At 42.1% G+C, this 21,751-nt stretch overlaps 1 protein-coding gene and 1 pseudogene across 3 annotated transcripts in view; one reads left to right on the top strand and one right to left on the bottom strand.

Moving 5' to 3' along the window:
* The window catches only part of ZHX3 (zinc fingers and homeoboxes 3), a 123,093-nt gene that overhangs the window by 18,068 nt on the left and 83,274 nt on the right, over window positions 1–21,751 (top strand). The window lies entirely within an intron of this gene.
* LOC111825204 lies at window positions 9,642–9,747 on the bottom strand (annotated as a pseudogene).

The following is a 21,751-nucleotide window of genomic DNA, read 5'->3' as shown; positions in this document are numbered from 1 at the left end:
GGGGCGGGGGGGGTAAAAGGAGTAGGGAGGGCATATACTCCGTGTCTGTATTAAATTATGTGGACACATAGTAATTTACTCATGAGACCCCCACTTATCCTTGCTTTAAAAAAGGATTCCTGTAGTTTCCATTTATGCACATTCTTTTTTATTTAAATATATTTTATTGAAATTTTTACAGAGAGGAAGGGAGAGGAATAGAGAGTTGGAAACATCAATGAGAGAGAAACATCGATCAGCTGCCTCCTGCACACCTCCCACTGAGGATGTGCCCACAACCAAGGTACATGCCCTTGACGGGAATCGAACCCGGGACCCTTCAGTCCGCAGGCCGACGCTCTATCCACTGAGCCAAACCAGTTAGGACTATACACATTCTTGTATATTGTTATCTTGATGCTCTTTATTTGTAGTAACCTAGTATTGCAATATTTCAAAACTAAGAGAAAATGCGTCCTAAAACAATTTGGTATTTTGCTGGAGAATTCTCAATCACGGGGAAAGAACCCAAAGTACACTTTATTAGCTGGAACAACTTATTCTGGCTTAATTTGTTTCTAAGAGACATACAGTGGAAAAATCCAGAAGCAGCAAAATAGTATCAAAGAGTCTTAAGAAATTAATGAAAAGGGCTTTCTATTGCTGCCCTGGAAAGATGGTAATCAAAGTTGCTTTAGAGGACAGAGCTACTATCTATACTAATAAAAGCCAAAAGCCTAGGTGGTCCTCGTGCCCTCACAGGATACCCTCACATCATCACAAGATGGCCACCCTCACATTGTCACAAGATGGCTGCCACAAAGTTGCTTTAGAGGACAGAGCTACTATCTATACTAATAAAAGCCAAAAGCCTAGGTGGTCCTCGTGCCCTCACAGGATTGGGCCTGCAGGGGAGGGCAATTGGGGGCCATCGGGCCTGCAGGGGAGGGCAGTTGGGGGCAATCAGGCTGGCAGAGGAGAGGTTGGGAGTGACCAGGCTGGCAGGGGAGGGCAGTTGGGGGCCATTGGGCCTGCAGGGGAGGGCAATTGGGGGCCATCGGGCCTGCAGGGGAGGGCAGTTGGGGGCAATCAGGCTGGCAGAGGAGAGGTTAGGGGGCAATCAGGCTGACAGAGGAGAGGTTAGAGGGCAATCAGGCAGGCAGGCAGGCAGATGAGTGGTTAGGAGCCAGCAGTCCCAGATTGTGAGAGGGATGTCCGACTGCCGGCAGTTGGACATCCCCTGAGGGGTCCCAGATTGGAGAGGGTACAGGCTGGCAGAGGGACACCCCCCCTCCCATGCACGAATTTCATGCACCAGGCCTCTAGTGTAATGATAAACACATTAACCAAGTTGGTTTTGTGACCTTGATACATTGAACAGCGCTTGATTTGTGCAGTGCTTCATTATAGGCAAACATTGAATAGAAAGTCGAGTAATTTTTGGAGAAAATGTTTCCCATGCTTTATTTATTTATTTTTTTCCCATAATTAAAATTTCAGACTAAGGCAGTCTCACAGTGGGAGTGCTCCCCCCCCCCCTTAAGATAACATTTAAATTTTCAAAAGTAATTCATGTGTAAGGCAGAAAACTAGAAAAACCAAAACCTAAGAAAAAAAATCACAATCCCACAAACCATAGTAAATCACAGTATTTATCTTTTTAGTTTTTCCTATGTGTGAGTATTTTTTACAAAATGCTACCATACTATAAGATTGTTTTATTGTATTTTTTTAAAACTTATAAATAGATTGAGAGATATCTACTTGTTTTGTTTTTATGAGTAAGAACTTGTGTTCCCTTTGTGATCTTTTTAAAAAGTTAGAACCTCTGTTAGAGCACTCCAATAGCTTCTCATTTTAAAGTAAAATCTGAAGTTCTTGCCTGTCAGGCTATCTCCCTGTCTTCACTTTCAGCCATGCTGGACGGTTCTCTTTGCTATGCCTTAAAAACTTCAAGCATACCCTAGGCTCAATGACTTTGCACTTGCTGTTCCTCTATCTAGAACTCTGTTCCCTGGATATCATGGTGCTGGCCTCAAGTCTCTGCTCAGGTATAACCATCAGGCTTTCCCTGATCATTGTGGGTAATATACATTTCATTCTCCAGCCCTCCTTCAACTCACTTTACTTATTTATCTTCATAGCACTTACACCACTTGGCAAATACATATGTATTTACTTGTTGTTTTATTGGCTCCCCCATTAACCCCTAAATGTGAGACTTTTTCACTGATGTAACCTCAGGGCCCAGAATAGCACCTGACACTTACGGGTGCTTAATCAATATTTTGTTGAATGAATGAATGAATGCTCATTATCCATCAATTCATGTGACCTTCCTGGTAGCCTCCTAGGCTTTTACATAGCTACATCATGAAATGGAATAACAATTCCTTACAAGTCAGGCTAGTCCTCTCCTTATCTGAACAGAAGAATTTTACAAAGTGAGTCTTATGATTGTAAAAAAGAATTTCAGTCTTGATTTAATTTCACAATGAGGGAAGGAACAGTTTTGGCAAATGTTACTGACTTTCCTTCTTATACATCATCCCTTGTGAAACATTGGAAATCTTTTAAACATGTAAAGTATCCCAGTTATGTTTACAACTATGATTTCAATTTGATAGTTCTTAGTGACAGTATAAGCCTCAAGAGCATGGTGAGTTTTTTTGGGTTAACAAATACCCAGAGATATAATTACAGCTTTTATGTGTTTTCATTTGAGGAGTAGCTGTTATATTTACATATTTTTCCTGGCAATTCTATCCTTTTCAGCTCCTTGCTTATCGGTTTTTGGATGGCCGGGAAAGTACACTTAAGTTTTTTAACATTTTAAAATAAATTCTTGATCTCTTGAGCATTTTATACCTCTCATATGACTCTTGGACTGTTTGAAAGGACTAGTTTCATCTTTCAGGATGAAAAGACATTGATAATAAAACACATAATTGCATTTTTATTATAAGGATGGGAAAAATTGTATCTTAAGGTAGAATGTTTACAGAGAGGACACAGTGTGAGAATAAGCTTTTTAAAGCCTTGAATTTCAAGTAGTGAGTTTTTGAAAAAAAATCTTATTTTTGCTCTTAAGGAAAAGGATCCTTCTGAATATAGTCCAAACAGAGAACTTAAAAATTTTTTTCTTATGCTTCCAATATATAAAAACTTTCGGGAAAAATCCAAAATGAATTTTTTTTCTTTTAAAAGCCTAAAGGTAATATATTAAGAATTTATTTTTAATTTTTCTGTGTGTTTTTAACATTAGTACGATTAGTGTTAGATTACCAACCTGATTTATTATTTCTTCTCTTTTCTCATTTGATTACCTCCCTTCTCTGATCATATTCTCTCCCTAAATGATCTCATCTGTTCCCAGGATTTAATACCCTCTGGATGCAGATGACTCCCTCAGTTACACCCCCCGCCTGGACCTTTTTCTGGTTCCAGACTTGCATTTTCAACTACCTCCTTCCTGTTATCTCTACTTGCTTGCCTCACAGTGATCTCAAAGTTCACATATATCCAACATTGATCTCTCAGTCTTCCTCTTAAACTTCCAAATTAGTATTCCTCATTCCTGGCCCCTTCCTCCCCTCTCCCCAGCCTTCCCTGTTTCATTGTCATTACTGTTCACTCAGTGTTCAGGCCAGAAAATCATCTTTGATTCTTCCTGATTCCTCACTCTACATTCAATCCATCCGTGTGGCCTCGTGGCCTAGTCTACAGAATAGCGCAAATCCTCTATTCCCTCCACCCTCCTAATCTATCCACCATCTTCTCTCAGCTGGGTGACTGCCTCTACCTGTTACCTGGTCTCTCCTAACTTCCACTTTTACCTTCTTCTACCCCATTCTCCCCTCTACAGCCAGGGTGATCCTACTAAAGATCTAAACCAGATCACATTAGCTTCTTGCTTAGTGGCTTCCCACTGCACTTAGCCCACATCCACACTTCTTACTCAGAGATGTCAGGCCTTGTCTCCCGCTCTGCCTCCTCTCCAGCTTGCCATGCTTGTATCAGGTTGGAGCACTGTCAGTTCCTCAAATATGCCAAGTCCCTCTACAGACCCTTCCCTCTGCCCCGCACTCCCTCCTCCGCCCCCCTCTTCTCATAGAGCCTTCTCAAACACTGAGGGGCCTGTCCTGATCACCGCTTCTATAGTAACTCCCCACTGTCCCTTCTCTCAGTACATGTGCATTTCCTGCTTAGCCAAAATTCCAAGTATCCTATATAATAAAAGCCCAGCGACTATAACAGCAGAATGACTGGAATGACCGCTTGACCAGTCACTATGAGGTGCACTGACCACCTCTTGGTCCTTTTCCCCTGGCCAGCAGGCTCTGATCGCTGATGGCGAACAGAGACCAGGGGTGGGTGGCAGGGGATGCGGGTGGCGCCAGGTCAAGGCCCCCGCCCTGCTGATCGCCCCACACACAGAGGGCCACTGGCAGTGGGGGTGGGGCCAGTGTGTGGCTGACCTCTCGGTCCCTCCCCCAGCTGTCAGGCTCCCATTGCTGGATGGCGAACGGGGAACCCGAGTGGGTGGCTGCTGGCAGCCAGGGAAGATGGCCCTGATCACAGGCTAGACCAGGGCTGGGCAAACTTTTTGACTCGAGGGCCACAATGGGTTCTTAAACTGGACCGGAGGGCCGGAACAAAAGCATGGGTGGAGTGTTTGTGTGAACTAATATAAATTCAAAGTAAACATCATTACATAAAAGGGTACGGTCTTTTTTTTTTTTTTAGTTTTATTCATTTCAAACGGGCCGGATCCGGCCCGCGGGCCGTAGTTTGCCCACGGCTGGGCTAGACCTAGGGACCATACCCGCACATGATTTTGTGCAGTGGGCCTCTAGTTTCATTTATATGTGTATTTTCTTCTTTATTGTCTACTCCCTGATAGACACAAGATCTAATAGGCAGGGGAAGCCTTGGATTGTTGATGGTACAGTCCTGGCACCCCGTGCTCTGCTTAGAATTCAGTAGATGCAGGACCTTGATACCTTTTGAACAATATTAATATTATAACAGCTGACTTTTTTTGAGACTTACTTTGTGCCAGGTCCATTACTAAGGTGTGTTCATGCATATCTCTAAATATCTGGGAGAACCGTTAACTAAGGTAGTGATGGTTATTACATTAGCATTTCTATTTTTAGTTGAGAAAATTGAGCTTAGAGAAGTTAATTTAAAAAAATATATTTTTAAATTGATTTTAGAGAGGAAGAAAGAGATAGAAGCATCAATGATGAGAGAGAATCATTGATCTGCTGCCTCCTGCACGCCCCCTACTGGGGATCAAGCCCGCAACCCCAGGCATGTGCCCTGACTGGCAATTGAACCTCGACCTCCTGGTTCATAGGTTGATGCTCAACCGCTGAGCCACACTGGCCAGGCGAGAAGTTAAGTAATTTTTCAAGTTACATAGCTAACAAAGTGCTGGAGCTAAGATTTGAATCTACATAATCTGACTATAGAAATGTCTCTCTCACTCATTATGCTTTCTAATATGTATGGAGTAGAAATGAATGAATAGGAAATATGCCATAATATTAATATTTGATGATTCCTTGTCGTTTTGTTTCTAAGCATACATTGGAGTATAAAAAATAAGAATGCTTGGGTTGGGATTTTGCATTTCCTGGGAAGTTTCTGATAATAACCACTCTGCCAAAGCACATAGATTAGTTTGTATTCAGGCTCTGTGTTTTAATTTTACCTTTGCCACTTTCCAGCTGAAAACCCTTGGGCAAATTACTTAACATATCTGTCTTTTCAGCTATAAATGGAGAAAAAGAATAATTCTTATCTCACAGGGTCATTGTGAGGAGCATAATTATACACACAAACAACCCAATCAGTGTTAGCTATTAATGTTATAAGAAGGGAAAAAAAGCCCCCTCCCCCCTCCCCCCCCCAAAAAGACTTGTGTAGCCCCATCAACAAATTACAGTTTGGGTAAGTGTGACAAAAAGATCATAACAATATTATCTCACTGACTCTGGTTTTGAATTTATTAAAATTATCAGGGAATTAATGATTTGCCTTGGGATCTATAATTATTCTTTTGCTGCATGGCAACTTTATGTTTGGATTTAAACTTCTTAAATGTTTGTAGTTAAAACAGTTTCCTTCCTTCTTTCCTTCCTTCCTTCCTTCCTTCCTTCCTTCCTTCCTTCCTTCCTTCCTTATTAAACTCCTTCCTTTCTTAAACTACATTCTCAAGGTAAAGAGATCTTTAGAGGGGCTGGCTATTTTTGAGAGGTTGATTATTTTTATACTTTGCACCAGAAACGTACTCACCATCATTGCTACTTATTTCAGTGATGATAATCACCGGGAGCTTACTTCAAATACCCAAGCAAGCAGTTGACCTGGCACAGATGCAGTGGATTTGACAGACCTTATGATGGAATATCTGGGCACAGTTGCATTTTCTGGGCTTATAAGCAAGTGCCAGTGTGGTGGCTTCCTTCATCTCTGTGAAACAGAGGGTGAGATTTTCTGCTAAAAGTGGGGAGAGTTCAGAGAGAAAACAAGGAGATTTGACTTATAACTGAGGTCAGGAAGAGGAAGAGTGACCTTAGGGTAACAACCATTATTTATGGGTAGTGTGTAGGGCTCTGTTGAGGTAGGAGACCCTGGATTGATTGGGACACCATAGCACGCAGCTGCCTGATTTTAGGAGCAAAGAAGGCATATAGTTGGATTGAGCCAGGATAGCGGTTTGCAGGGGGTGAGCAGCAGAAGGACAGTAGAGCAGAGGAACCGAGGCCATTGGCCTGGGAGTGATTAACATGATAAGGTAAAAATGTCTAAGCTGGATGTGGAGGAGAAAAGGACCAGAGGTATTGATGAAGTAAAGGAATGGGTGCATTGGAGTGATGGAGTAATAGGAGGATGTGGTTAGGGAGGGACATGTGAGTGGAATATTTCAGAGTTGGAGCAGTTAATTACTGGATATGACAGGCTCCTGGTTTTTGCCACTGGCCTGAATGACTGAAGTGAATGAACCCAGTGAAGGTGACTGAAGTCAAGGAGGGAAATGTAGCTGTAGTGGGTAAGAACACGGTGTCTGGAAGTTGACTGTGTGGGTCTGAAGCTTCAGACATGGAAATGAGCCTTCTCTTATGACCCTTAATAGACTGTCTTTCCAGGTCTATCTGATATCAGAAGCTATGAAGTAAGGGGCCCTTCCTTAGAGGCAAACACACTGACAAAAGCAAGAAGAGACAGCTAGCTGGTGATGACAGAGGCAGAAATATTTTAAAGTATAGCAGTTTGGAAACATTCATTGTAGAGGAAACAGTCTCGTTAGCCTCAGTGGTCTCTGAATGCAGTAATTAATCATAATTGTTATCCTGTTCAACAATAATAGGTCAAATTATGGTTTGGTTAGTTCAGAAGGCTCAGAAGGAAGTAATGCAATTTAGAAAGCTTTTCAACATAAGCTTGCATATTTTATTCCTTCAGTTATCCACAAAATTAATTCATGTGACACAATTCTATTTCTGAAGACACTAGATTAAAAAACTACTTACTCCCTTCTCTCTCCAACTGAGCTGAGGATTACGTGTTGCCCACCCTTTGTGGCTCTGGTGGCTGTGTCACAGCTTCTCTCTCATTGTGATTTGTGTAGGAAGGACTCAGGGAGACCCGAGAAATCTAGAAATGAAGTTATATAGTAGAGAGAATGTGTGGTGGGAAAGAGGGTAGTCAGTGTGAAGAAAACATCAGTCTTATTCTAAATTTCTCTGAATAAGAAAACTCTTCCTGGAGTAAAACCATGGGAACACAGTATGTGTGGAAAAGTCTTTATTCACCTCATAATATGCACATCAAATGTCAAACTGAATATAAGCCATATGAGTATCAGAATTATAGAGAGAAACCATATATATGTAGTATATGTGGGAGAGTTTTCAGTTATCTCCAGTGTTTTGAAAAACATAAATCACACTAGAGCGAAAACCTATCAATGTAAGGAATATGGGAAAATTTTAAGTTCTTCAACTTCACTTCAAATACATGAAAGAACCCACACTGAAGAGAAACTCTATCAATGTAAACAATATGGGAAAGTCTATACTAGATATCATCAAACTTTTCCAACACATCACTCAAACAGGAGAGAAACCCCATGAATGTAAAAAATGTAGTAAAGAAGTAGTAAAGTTGTTTTCCAATGCATGCCAGAACTTACACTACAGAGAAACCTTATGAATGTAAACAATGTGGTAAAGCCTACATGTGTTAGAGTGCCTTACCCACCAGAGAACTCACACAGGTGAGAAATCCTGTGAATGTCAGCAGGGTAAAACTTTCAGTTCTCATCTAGGTTTCCAAACACATGAAAGAACTCACACTAGAGAGGAGCCCTATGCACATAAAGAATATGGAAAAGCCCTCACATGTTATCAAAAATTTTGAAGGTATGAAAGAAAAGTCACTGGAGAGAAGCCCTATGAATGTAAGGAATGTGGGAAAGCCATCAGATGTTATCAGATGCTATCAAAGTTTTCAAATACATGAAAGAAATCCCACTGCACAGAAACCCTTTGAGTGTGAAGAATGTGGGATAGCCTACAGATATTATGGCACCTTCCAAAGACACAGAAGGACTTACTGGAGAGAACCCCTGGGAATGTAAGCCATGTGGTGACACCTATAGAGATCACAGTTCCTTACACACAAAATAATTCATGCTGAAGAAAGAGACCTTATGTATATAAACAATTTAGTGACGCCTTTAGTTGTCTCAGTTATCTTTAAAAAAACATGAAATAATTCACACTGGAAAGAAACCCTATTAATTTAAAAAATGTAATGAAGCATTAGGTGCCCCAGCGATCTTCAAAATCATGAAAGAAATCTCACTGAAGAGAAACTGTTTTGATGTAAACAATGTGGTAAAGCCTACTTAGACCCCAGTTCCTTACAAAAATGTGAAAGAATTCATATTGGAGAGAAACCCTATGAATGTAAGGAATGTGGAAAAGCCTTCATTTATCACACAGATTTTTGAAGACATGTGACAATGTCCACTGGAGAGAAACCAAATAGAATTGCAGAATTTGGGAAAGGCTTAAGTTATCCCAGTTTCTTTCCAACAATGAAAAGACTCACTGGATAAAACCTCTTGAATGTAAACAGTATAAGGAAGACTTGAATTGGCCCACACCAGTACATATGAAAAAAAATAGAAATGTAAAGAAGTAGAAATTAATTTCTACCAAGGAGAAAACTTGATAGAAATTAATGCGTGTATAATGTGCCAGAAAACTTTCAACATGAAAGAGTTCTTATTAATGTTATAAATGTAATGTTTATTGAACCTCCATAGTACATCATTGGACTGTGAATTTCTACTAATTTCAGAAATGAATATTCATGTGAGATAATTCTGAGAGTTGTCTTTGAACAATAGTACATAAGATTAATAGGTCCTGCTTTTTCTGAAAACATTTAATGATATTTACATTTTAAAAATATATATTTATAAAATTTATAGATTTTGGAGAGGAAGAGAGAGGGAGAGAGAGATAGAAACATCAATGATGAGAGAGAATCATTGATCAGCTGCCTCCTACACTCCCACTACTGGGGATTGAGTCTGCAACCTGGGCATGTGCCCTTGACCTGAATTGAACCCAGGATCCTTCAGTCGGTAGGCCAACGCTCTACCCACTGAGCCAAACCAGCTAGGGCTATTTAAACTGATAAGAACAGATACTACACTTGATCTTAACCAAAAGGCCGAGAAGCGATTAGCTACAGCTATTTAATAATATTTTCTCTCCATTTTGAAGCCTGTTAGATTTATAGGTAAATTGAAATGTATTTTATATGCAGTTAGGTTAAATGTCTGTTTATGTTTTATTCTGTGTTAAGGGGCTATTGAAAAAGGACAGTTTGTATTTGGATTTTCCTAGTGACCTTGTGGCAGTCTTTTATACCCTTAGTTCATTATGTATATTCTACCTTTTGCTCTAACAAAGCTCCTTTTTGCGGGTACTTAGAATAGGAGCCTTTTGCTGTTTCCTGTACTAATAAATAATTGGAATAAATTTTATGTATGACAAGTTTATGAAAGAATATAGTTTCACATACATTATTATTTTCGTATTTGGCTCTTTGCCTTTTGTCCTTCCTATTGACTGGCATTTGGTGAATAAATGTTGACTTAAGATGAGGGATCTGTGATGGGCCAACAAAATCTAGAGTTGGAGACATTCTCCCGTGTGGGTAATGTTAGGAACTTGATTTTCCAAAATCCACCTTCTCGATGCTTCCATGTTAGAATTCATTTATAGCCATACTTGTAGGAGATTGGAAGGCAAAAATGAAGAAGGCATTAATCAGATTTTGGAGCCACCGTACAGACTAATAGATAGATAGACACACAGTAGCTATGGAAACACCATCTTCCAATCCATAATCCGGATCCTTTGGCCTTCCAATCAAGACTATCCTCAAAACCACCACCAGCTATCTGGTATTTATATTCTGAAATTTCTACTGGTTTCTTCATAAGATCCATATCAAAGATCCATCAGAGTTTGGATTTTTCTGTAAGCCCGCTGTGTTCACCAGAAAACTGATCTGACTTACTCCCCTCTTTTCTATATTGTATCAATATAGGGTCTGATTTGTATAGGAAACATCTTATGCATTATGCATTAACAGTGCTAGTGAGTATGCTGTCTTGATTGACCGTGACATCTACAATTAGTGCATCCAGAAGGAGGACATGGGAGTTCTCTGCTGCTTGTGCAGTGGCTGCCTTGACCCAGCCATTCCTTCTCTCAGGCAGACTGGGCACTTCCTGTCGCTTGTAGCTTAATGTAAGCCCTCAGTGTGTTTCAATTATGTTTGATTGTGTTTAAAGTATGTGGAGTTTTTTGACCAAATGAACACTTCTGTAGGTGTTTCATAAACTATTTTATTAAATTTTCTAAGGCAATTGTATGCTAACAAATACTATTTTTCATTTCCTGAGAAAATATATTAAAATGTTTCATTTTAATTATGGGTTTTCAAATTTTGAGATTCTCTTCATTTAAAAAAAATTTACTCAGTGATAAACCAAAGACAAGAGCAGTTATAAACCCCAAGGGGCTGTGTATATGATTAGATACTTAATATCACAATACCAGTAATCCTACCATCCCATTCTCCCTATTTTCACTAAGAAACTTCAGTTCCTTTTCATGACAAGAAAGAGGAATCCTCCAAAACAATAGTTGCTGGAGAGGGATCTTGAAAGTTAGCCGTCCTTGGCTGACCACTTAGAATCCCCTATTGCTAGTAAGGAAGTTTTGAGTTGAGTTGAAGTATTTAGAATCCTTAAACTATACCTACCACCCTGTGTGTCATAACGAAACACTAGGGCTTAAGAAAAGAATGTTGTCAGCCCTGCTACAAGTGGTTGCTATGGACCTTGAGCCTAAAACTTAATTTGCTCTATCATGTGTTCCATTTCTTATTTCCTCTTAGCACTGCTGGTCCTGAGAAGCCTGGCTTTCAAATTGGTGTACGCAGTGCCAAACATGGCATAGGATCTTGGTTATATTCCTGTCACTTACCACATCCTCCCACTCGCTGTCTCATCTCCCTGGTGAAGTGCAGGGAGCCACTTGAATGCACGTCTTGAGACCTAAAAAATGTGGCAGTGGAGGGTTAGCAATGCCAATTCAACCAGAACTTTCAGTTTGCAAGTTGAGTGTTTAAAAAAGTAATTCTATTTTAGAAAAAAAACCCAGGAATTCAGAGTACTTTTTCACTGTTAGAAAAACATTTTCTTCTAAACCTGAGAAATACTGAACCAGAGGCCAATGAGTATTTTAATGATAGTAATATGTTCTCTAATATCTATCCCACTTTCCTGCCCTACAGTGCTCAGGAACCCTTGAAGGCTCAGCTGTGTTCTGGTGTTCTTTATAGTGTTTGAATCACTTTAGATAGAGTATCCCATTTGTGAAGTGTTTGTACGCTTGCTGTGAACTAGGCCCCTTGGTTAAAAAAGAGGTTCCCTGGTCTCAAGGAACTTATTTTTTTGAAAGTCAGAAGGTGCATTTAAATCTCTAACCTCAAGCAGACCATGCGGTGTGCTACAAAGGAGATGCAATCAAAATGTAGGGCCACAGACAAAAGAGAGGTTATTTCTGGCAGTTGGTGGAAGTGGTGAGTGGATCAGAGGATGCTTTCAGGGAATGATTGTAATCAGACTGCATCTTGAAGGCTGGGTAGAATTTTGAGTGATTGATTATATTTGACTAGTGTCCCGGTGCATGGATTCGTGCACATTGAAAGGAAATTAATTAGAAGAAATATTTTAATACTAGAGGCCCGGTGCACAAAAATTTGTGCACTCGGGGGGGGGGGGGTCCCTCAGCCCGGCCTATGCCCTCTTGCAGTCTGGGACCCCTCGGAGGATGTCCACCTGCTGGCTTAGGCCCACTCCCTGGGGGATCGGGCCCAAGCTGGCAGTCAGACATCCCTCTGGCAGCCCGGCAGCCCTCGGGGGATATCCACTTGCCAGCGGGGAGCAGGCCTAAGCTGCAGTCGGACATCCTTAGCATTGCTGAGGAGGCGGGAGAGGCTCCCACCACCACCGCTGTACTGGCAGCCATCAGCCTGGCTTGTGGCTGAGCAGAGCTCCCCCTGTGGGAGCACACTGACCACCAGGGGGCAGCCTGCATTGAGCATCTGCCCCCTGGTGGTCAGTGTGTGTCATAGTGACCAGTCATTCCCAGTCGTTCTGCTGTTAGGGTCAGTTTGCATATTACCCTTTTATTATATAGGATAGAGGCCTGGTGCATGGGTGGGGGCCGGCTGGTTTGCCCTGAAGGGTGTCCCGGATCAGGGTGGAGGTCCTGCTGGGGTGCCTGGCCAGCCTGGGTGAGGGGCTGATGGGTGTTTTCAGGCTGGTCACACCCCCTTCAGGGTGGGGGTCCCCACTGAGGTGCCTGGCCAGCCTGGGTGAGGGGCTGATGGCTGTTTGCAGGCTGGTCAAGCCCCCCCCCCCAGTGGGGACCCTCACCCCATGAGGGTGTGGCCAGACTGGGTGAGGGGCTGATGGCTGTTTTCAGGCTGGCCACACCCCCTTTAGGGTTGGGGGGGTCCCCACTGGGGTGCCTGGCCAGTTTGGGTGAGGGGCTGAGGGCCGTTTTTTCAGGCTGGCCAAGCCCCCTGGCGACGGAAGCTCCCAGCCTCTCCTTTTTATTTTTTTAATTTTTTGTTCTGGGATTTATTTACCTTCTATAATTGAAACTTTGTAGCCTTGAGAGGAGCTCAGAGCCAGCCAGGGTGGGCGGGAGGGAAGCCTCCTGCTCGCTGCAGCTCCGTGGCCACAGCGGGCTGAAAGCAGGTATCTGGGGTTTATTTACCTTCTATAATTGAAACTTTGTTGCTTTGAGTGGAGCTCAGAGCCGCCCACGGCAGGTGGGAAGCTTGGCTTCCTCCATCATTGGGGCAACCAAGCCTCCTGCTCGCTCCAGCTCCGTGGCTGCCGGCCGCCATCTTGGTTGGGTTAATTTGCATATAGGCGCTCTGATTGGCTGGTGGGCGTGGCTTAAGGCATAGCGAAGGTATGGTCAGTTTGCATGTTTGTCTTTTATTAGTGTAGATGATTGCTATTTGCATCTTGCTAATGAAAAGAAAATTGAATTCTACCAAGTCTCTTATCTACCTACCCCAGGACTTCTGTGAGGATCAAATGAGATGAAGCACAGGAAAACGCTTCACACACATTTGGTTAAACTGTAAAATGTTTACACTTGGCTATAAAGCAAGCAGGTTTGGTTCCTGGGTTGAAGAAACTCCAAGGAGGCTAGTCGGCTAGGGAGAGGAAGCTGGGCGTTGCTACGTGACGTCATTACCCAGCTCCTACAGCCACCATTTCTGGGCTGGCCATTGAGTCTTGGCAGCGTTGGCTGCGATTTGGTGGGGTATCGCTCCAGGGTGGTAGCGGGGCCTGTGTCCCACTTGGGAGAAGCTGAATGTTGGTTTGTTGGCGCCAGGTCTGTGGTGCTGTTTATTTTTAAACTAGAGGCCCGATGCACAAAATTCGTGCAAGAGGCTTGGCCCTCACAGCCCCAGCTTTGTCTGGAAGGTGGTCCAGAAGAATGTCCGGTCTAATTAGCATATTACACTTTTATTATTATAGATGGCCAGTGTGCGTCATGGCAGCTCCTGCATTGAGCGTCTGTCCCCTGGTGGTCAGTGCGTATCATAGCTACCTGTTGGATGGACGGACACTTAGCCTTTTATATATATAGATATTCTCTGTTTACTAAGGCATCCTTTATTTTAGCAAGAATTTTGAATGATTATATTTTATATTTTCTGTTTAAAATAAAATCCTTTATTTTAATTATGGATTTAATATATAACTATTATATTTTATATTCTCTGTTTACTAAGGCATTCTTTATTTTGGTGCTTAATGAATTAGCTTTCAGTTATCTACATAACTCACTCATTAAGAATGCCTCATTCCTCAATTATTTTGGATAACTTGTCTCTAAAATTAACATATGAAGTATTAAGGAAAGTATGATGGAGAATGGCTTTTATGGAAGCCCTTAAAAATAATTTTGGGACCATAGTGAATGTCTCAAATGGTGGTGAATAGAAAATCAGAATGATAATGGGAGGTAATATTTGGATATATGGTTTAGAAATTGGAAAAAGATGGATTTCTAAGTGATGTTGGTGAGGCCTTCATAGGAAAGGAATAGTCTGCCAGGGTAGGAGGCCTCTTCAACACTCACCATCTCATTTCTGAGTATCTTTCTCAGGGATAGTTGGCAGTGAGGGCAGGAGAGCACTGTGGGCTGGGGCCATAATAAACGGAAGGGGGCCAGCTCCTCCTTGTTTCCCTTACTCTAGCTAAGCAAGAGGGGTTTACAGGAAGGCTGTGAAGCCGTGCCCACAGTTACTCTTCCGCCCCAAGCCTTTGTGTGCCTTGTTTCTGGGCTTGTCCTGCTTTAAAGCTATGTCTCCCTACCACAGAGTGGATTCTCTCTTGCTGACGTGTGGCCCTCTGGGTGAATCATCTCTCCTTTAGCAATCCCATTTCTTGCCATGGTGGGTTAGCTACAGCTGGACCATTGTGCCAGCCTTGCAAATGGTTGTTATGCCTGACATCTTGCATTTTTTCCCTTCTCCTGTTAAGGATCTATTTTCTATTTCCAATCTTCCATTTGCTCCATCAATTCAACACAATTTTCCAGGAAATGGAAAACATACCACCTCTACATTTTGTGCTGAAATGGGGTTCTGGCTCAGAATTCTGGATATCTTGGAAATCATCGCGTATTTTGAAAATACAGTATTTTCCCTTTTGTTTATTACTGATAATGCCAGTAGCATATTTATTTTTTTTAATCTTTATTGTTGAAAGTATCATATAGGTCCTCCATTAACCTCTTCCAGCCTGCTCCCGTCACCCCAACCCAGGTCCTCACCACCCCATTGTCTGTGTCCACAGGTTATACATAGCATATATGCATACAGGGTCATTGGTTGATCTTTTCCCACCCACCCTCCCCTGCCTTCCTTTTGAGGTTCAACGTTTCTTTTTCTTTTCTTTTTTTTTTTAAATATATTTTATTGATTTTTTACAGAGAGGAAAGGAGAGGGAGAGTTAGAAACATCGATGAGAGAGAAACATCAATTCAGCTGCCTCCTGCACACTCCCCACTGGGGATGTGCCCGCAACCAAGGTACAAGCCCTTGACCGGAATCGAACCTGGGACCTTTCAGTCTGCAGGCTGACGCTCTATCCACTGAGCCAAACCGGCTAGGGCAGAGGTTCAACGTTTCTGTGTCTCTGGGTCTATTTTTGATCATCAGTTTATTTGATTCATTAGATTCCACATATGAGTCAGATCATGTGATACTTATCTTTCTCTGACTGGCTCCAATAGCATTTTAAAAGCCAATATATATAGCAATGCTATATACCCATTTTACCATACAAGTGATTAAAGCAGCTCTTAAGAAAATGAATTCAGTTCCTCACCAATTATGCACTTATTGTGTGCCTACTGTGTGTCAGGTACTATGCTAGACACCAGTGGGGAGCAAGTCAGACATGGTCTCTCTGGCTTCAGACCACTTATAATCTGGTGGCTCCATGGCCAGGAGCCATGATAGATTTACTGGTATAGCATAACTACTGTCCAGGGGGCAGAAAGGCCTGGCCTCTAGTCCTGCTTTTGCCTTTTATCAATTACATGTCCTTAGGCATTTCCTCTATTTTCTGTCAACTGGCATAAAACACCTTTTGAAAAGGTTTATAAGAGTTTTATAATAGTTAAGTGATACTATGTAGAAAGAGCTTTGAAAAAGTCAAGTTACTATAGACGCAAATATAAGGGGAGTGGGGGTGGGGGGGTGATGGGAATCAGCCCTGCCTTGTTCAATTGGAATAGCTAGTGGAGGGTTTCCAGTACTACTTTGTGGCTTCAGAGAATGCCATGTAGCTTCAGAGAATCACCAAATACTTGGACTAAATCTTTTAATATTGCACTAATTCTAATGTTTACTAATAAATAAGAAAACCAGCTATTTTGGGGTGTCTCGGTTAAAATAGTCTACTTAGTCTTCCCTAAAGAACTGTAGATTTAATACATATTGGCATTATTTCAGAAAACAGTGCTTCTAGATATTTATTTTATAACCAGAAATTTATTACTACAACAATGAAAATATGACAATGCTAACAATATAATACATACCATGGAATTATAGTGCAGTAAGACAAAAAATTGATCTGAACCATAATTAAAATAAAAAGTATCCTTTGTAAATACTAGAAGATATCTTTAGTTCTTGCAGATTTAGGTACATAAGGAGCTTTGAATTTCATGGTTCCCTTGTGTTTCTGACCTGTTATTTTTAGGGCCCCTCTTACCTGCATATCACTGAAGAACTAAGACCTTTCATTGTAGATGTTTTCTCTAGCAACCTAGACAAGACCAGCTTTTTGAACCTCAGTTTACTCATGAAATGTGGCCTTTTCTTTGCCATGTTAGCTTCACAGAGTGGTTGAGACATTCAAATAAAGTACAGTGGAACTTCAGTTCTCAAACTTAATTCCTTCCAGATGGGTGTTGGAGAAGGGATTTGTTCAAAAGCCTAATCCTTTCCCTGCTCCCCCCCTTGAAAGAATGTAAATTGAATTAATCCACTCCAGATCCCCAAATGATTCCCTGTTTTAACCTTTCTTATTTAATCTATAAATAAACACCTCTTTTCTTAAGTTTATCGAACCACCCTACTAGCTCTAAATAAATCACTTCTAGCATTCGGTCCAGGGATGTCTTTCAGGTCCTCATGCAGTTGCTTTGCTTGTTCATATATCACTGCCTCTGAAATGGCTGTCACTGGCTGTTTTTTGTTTATCCAAATCAACAACAGTTTTTCTACCTCTTTAATTGTCTGTGATCATTGTTTCTTTCACACCCTTAGCAACATTAGCATTCAATGGCCTCTTTATGTTTTAAAATTGTGCTAATTGAAGTTTGGTTCCACACCGACATTTTTTCTGTGAACGAATTGTTTGAGATGGGAGACATTGAGAAATGAGGTTTGACTGTATCAGAATGGAAGTTCTTCTGTCTACATGATAATCGTCATTCATTCACAAGTGTAGTGGTCAGGTATTTCTGGCAAGTGAATGCCACAGCAGGCCATGTCTTGATTTATAGCACAGCCTTTGTTCAGGTTTCCCGATTTTTCCTCATTATGATTCAGTGCCTTCCTCATCCTTTTGTACCGTTCTCATTTAATAGCATTTCACTTTCTACCTGGTTGGCCATTAGCTAATATTTGAGCTTCTGCTGTGTGTCAGGCATTGTGTAGGATGCTGGGGAGTTGGAGGGGAGAGAGCCAGACCATGACTCCAGAATGCCCTTTTGAGTGGGGGATGAGCTTGAGCCTAAAATTAATTCTTGCCTGAATTTTCAGCTGGCTAGCCTTCCCTATAGATTTCAGACTTGCCAGTCCCTATAGTCATGTGAGCCAATTCTTTAAAACACACACACACACACACACACATATATATCATATATATGTATATATATTCTCCCATTGGTTCTGTTTCTCTGGAGAACTTAGACTGATATAGTACTCAATAAATGCTCTCATTATCAGTACAGAAAAAGGAGGAATAAATATGGTAAGCAAGATGCCTAGTGTGGTTTTAGCCACGTTGAGTTTGAGATGCCCATGAAATCCACATGAAGATACTGGCAGGCAAATGAAGCCAGGGTATGGAGAACTTACATGAGTGGTCTGGACAGACAAGTTTTCAAGTCACCAATGTGTAGCTATCAGTTGAAGCTATGTTTGTGGATGATTTCAATTAGAGAATAGAAAATGTAAGGTAAGAGGAGATATCAAGGTGGAACCCCAGGAAACACCAACATTTAGGGGAGAGGTGGAAGAATAGAGGCCAATAGGAAACCAAAAAGGAGTAGACAGGAGGAAGATCAGGAGAGAGTGGGCCAGAGAAGTCAGGACAGGGGAGGATTTTAGGAAGGAAGGAGTGCAGCCATGAAGAGGTTGGGAGAAGTGTTGGAATCTGTACATTGAACTTAAGCTCCTAGGTGGTATTGTTAGAGGTGACTATTTCAGTGTCATGGTACATGACGAAGGGTGGAATAGAGAATCCATGGTGATGAAGTGGAAAGATGTGTTTGTTGTTGCTGTTTGTTAAAGAAGCTCAGTTATGACGTAGGATAAGGAGGCCTGTGGGCTTCTTGAGGAAGGGATGATTTTAGGATAAAAGGGACTATTCAGAGTCTGAAGAAATGGAGCTAGAAGAAAGGAAGAAGTCAGACTCAAGGGAGAAAAAGGACAGTGGTTGATCTAGGTCTCTTCCATGGATGGAGGGACTTGCACAGGGGATGCTTAGGAGCATTTCCAGGGGAGGGATGCCTCTCTCACTTGGCCTGGAAAAAAAGAAGGCCATTTGGGGATACAGCAATGTTTATAGAAAGTAGGGGGCTGGAAATTTTGCCCTCATAAAAGCTCCTATTTTCTTTGGAAAGTGAACTATTGGCAGCAACTGATAGCCAAGAGGAGATGGTGCAGTAAGGTCTTTGAAGACAGAGGTGAAGGTATAAAATTACTGCTGTGGGGCTTGAAAGTGGAGGCTGATTATTGTTCCCATTGTCTGTGGAATGTAAGTTATACTCCACAGTCTGACGTTTATAAAGTCCTCAGCAACCAGCTTTTAACCAATTCTGCCAGACTACCTATTTTATTTGTTTCATTTTAGCACCCTTATATTTCAGCCAAGAGTACCTCTGCTGTAGCACTAGAAGGTGGCTTTGAGAGACTAGATGCTATAGTGAAAATGCCATTGGACCGAGAGTCAGGAGTGCTCTGGTCCTCCATTTACTAGCTATGGGACCTTAGACATACCTCAACTTCTCTAAGTCTGTTTTTTCATTTGTAAACTGTTAGTTATAATGAAAATTTAAAAAGTACCGATGCTGATGGTTATATCATATGAAAAGATGTATTTTAAATTACTTTGAAGATGATAAGAAGTATGTAAATGGAGCTGGTGTCATCAGGCCATTAGTAATTCTGGCTCCAGGCTTTTGTGTGAACTTTCTTCTTTACCACTAAAGTCCTCCCCCTTTCCTCCAAAGATCTAAATTCAGCCTGTATTACACAGAGAAATGCTACCTTCTGTAACAGATAAACCCTGCTGAAATCTTGGTGGCTTAAAGCCGAAGACATTTTCACGCTTATTTAAAATGCAGTCAGCAGTGGGAGTAGAAGGGGTCCAACTGATGGATGCTAGGCCATCTTCAAACCATGGTTTCCAAGGTTGCCCTGGGTATCGATGTCCAGCCAGCAATTGGGGGAAGAGAAAGAGTGGAGGATTGTGTCAGAGGCTCTTATTCACCAAACCTAGATGGGAAATGCATTGGGTGTATGGGCTTTAGTGGGCACAGAATGATGGGGGGGGGGGGGTGCAGCCCTAGGACAAAACAGAGAGGCTACCCCCTCCTGCCTCGATGGACAGATTGGGAAGGGCTGAAGGGCCTAGGACTGGTTTCTGGTGAAGGCAAGTGTTAACAAATGTGGGAGAGGCCCTTGGGGCAGGGGAGATAGGTGGGTGAGAACTGGGGTGTTTACATACCTTCTGACATGAGCTTCCTAACATCAGGTGGGGAAAGGGGAGCAGACTTTGCTTGTCTTTTTCAAGATGAGAAAACTGATTAGGTGGTGCCTTGACAAAAGCCACACAACTAATAGGCAGCAGAGAAATGAGCTAGGTCTTGAGTCTTTTGCTGTCAAAGTGCCTGGTAGTGAGTGAGAGCCTGGATGTATCCCACCTGGAGAGCTGGAAAACGTGGACTCTGGAGTTGGTTTGAGGAACCCCTGAGCACAGGGTGGAGGAGGAACTATGGTGTGTTTCTTTATAAGTGACTCACCCTCTGGCAGCTTTTGTTGGAGGAGGGAGAGTAAGAGAGGAGCGTTCCAGGCAGAGGGAGCAGCCTGAGCAAAGATCCTAAGGCAGAAATGTGCTGAAAAGGTTTCTGGGCTGAAAGAAGACCAGATTGGTCCACAACCAGCAGGAGGGGGAGGTGCATTGCATGAGAAGATGCTAGGGAGGGAAGCAAGGCCTAGATCACACAAGAACATATCGCCACGACATAAGGGCATCAGGAAACCATTGTCCATTTTGAGTGGGGGCTAAGAGGGTACAATTTACAATTTGAAAAGACCAATCTGGTTGTTGTATGGAAGGCTACAGTGTATACTGAATGTAGTGATGAGGGAAAAAGAGCTCAGAGCAGAGAGGTTCAGGTTGAAGAAAATTTGATCCTGTATTTCCTGTTAGCTCACTCCCTTTTCTTAGCCAAGCTTCCTGTGAGTAGCTTTATCCACAGTCTCTACTTCCTCACCTCAACTCAACCCTCTGTGCTCTGGCCTCTGTCATTGCTACTTCTCCGAAATGTCTTGGGCAAAGGGCACCTGAGTCTCTTTATGGTTAGCCAAGTCTAGGCCTTTGGCCCTTGCCTGGCTTGACTGGCATCTAGTCACGTGAGCCGTTCCTGCCTTGAAATGCTCTCCTCCTTAGCCCTCTGTGTCTCTGCTCCCTCATCCTTTGGCCCTTTTATGGACCCCAAGTCCTCTGGCCAGCCCTGAATGATAGCATTCCTCAGGCTTCTGACCTTGGTCCTCCTGGATTTCCTCTGTGCCTCTCTGAATAAAAAGAACCCTCCCCCTCTTCATCAGACCAAAGACTATTTGCCTTTCCAGCTTCATTTCAGATGCCCCCTCCTCCAGGAAGTTTTCCCTGACCCCTCAGACTGGGTTAGGCGCCGCTTCTCCTCCCTTTTCATTTCTCCTGGAGCATAAAGTGGATATGATCACACTTAGCACCCTGTTTACTTATTTGTCTCCCCAGTCTAATAGTACTTGAAGGATAGGATTACAATGAAATACCCAGTGATCTAGGACAAAGATTGCTTTCTCCATTTCAGATGAAAGCCTCACTTTATAATGAAGGTATCTACACTTGATTGTATGTCTTTTAGTAGAGCATTCATTCCTCACTGAGTTTGAGGGCTGTGAATTGTGGTATAATATATTCTTTGAACAAAGGAATTAATTTAACTCAAGAGAATTAGTAATTGTCTCCATCTTTTGAAAGGAAAAAAAAATCTGAGAATTTAAGAATATTAATTGCTTTAGAAAAGCTTCCAAAGACCTGTATTGCCTGGTAATTTGGTTTCCA

This window comes from Myotis lucifugus, unplaced genomic scaffold (genome assembly GCF_000147115.1).
Source record: "Myotis lucifugus unplaced genomic scaffold, Myoluc2.0 scaffold_16, whole genome shotgun sequence".
Taxonomy (NCBI): Eukaryota; Metazoa; Chordata; class Mammalia; order Chiroptera; family Vespertilionidae; genus Myotis; species Myotis lucifugus.
The sequence above is the reverse complement of the archived record's forward strand: the minus strand, read 5'-3'. Positions and strand labels throughout refer to the sequence as shown.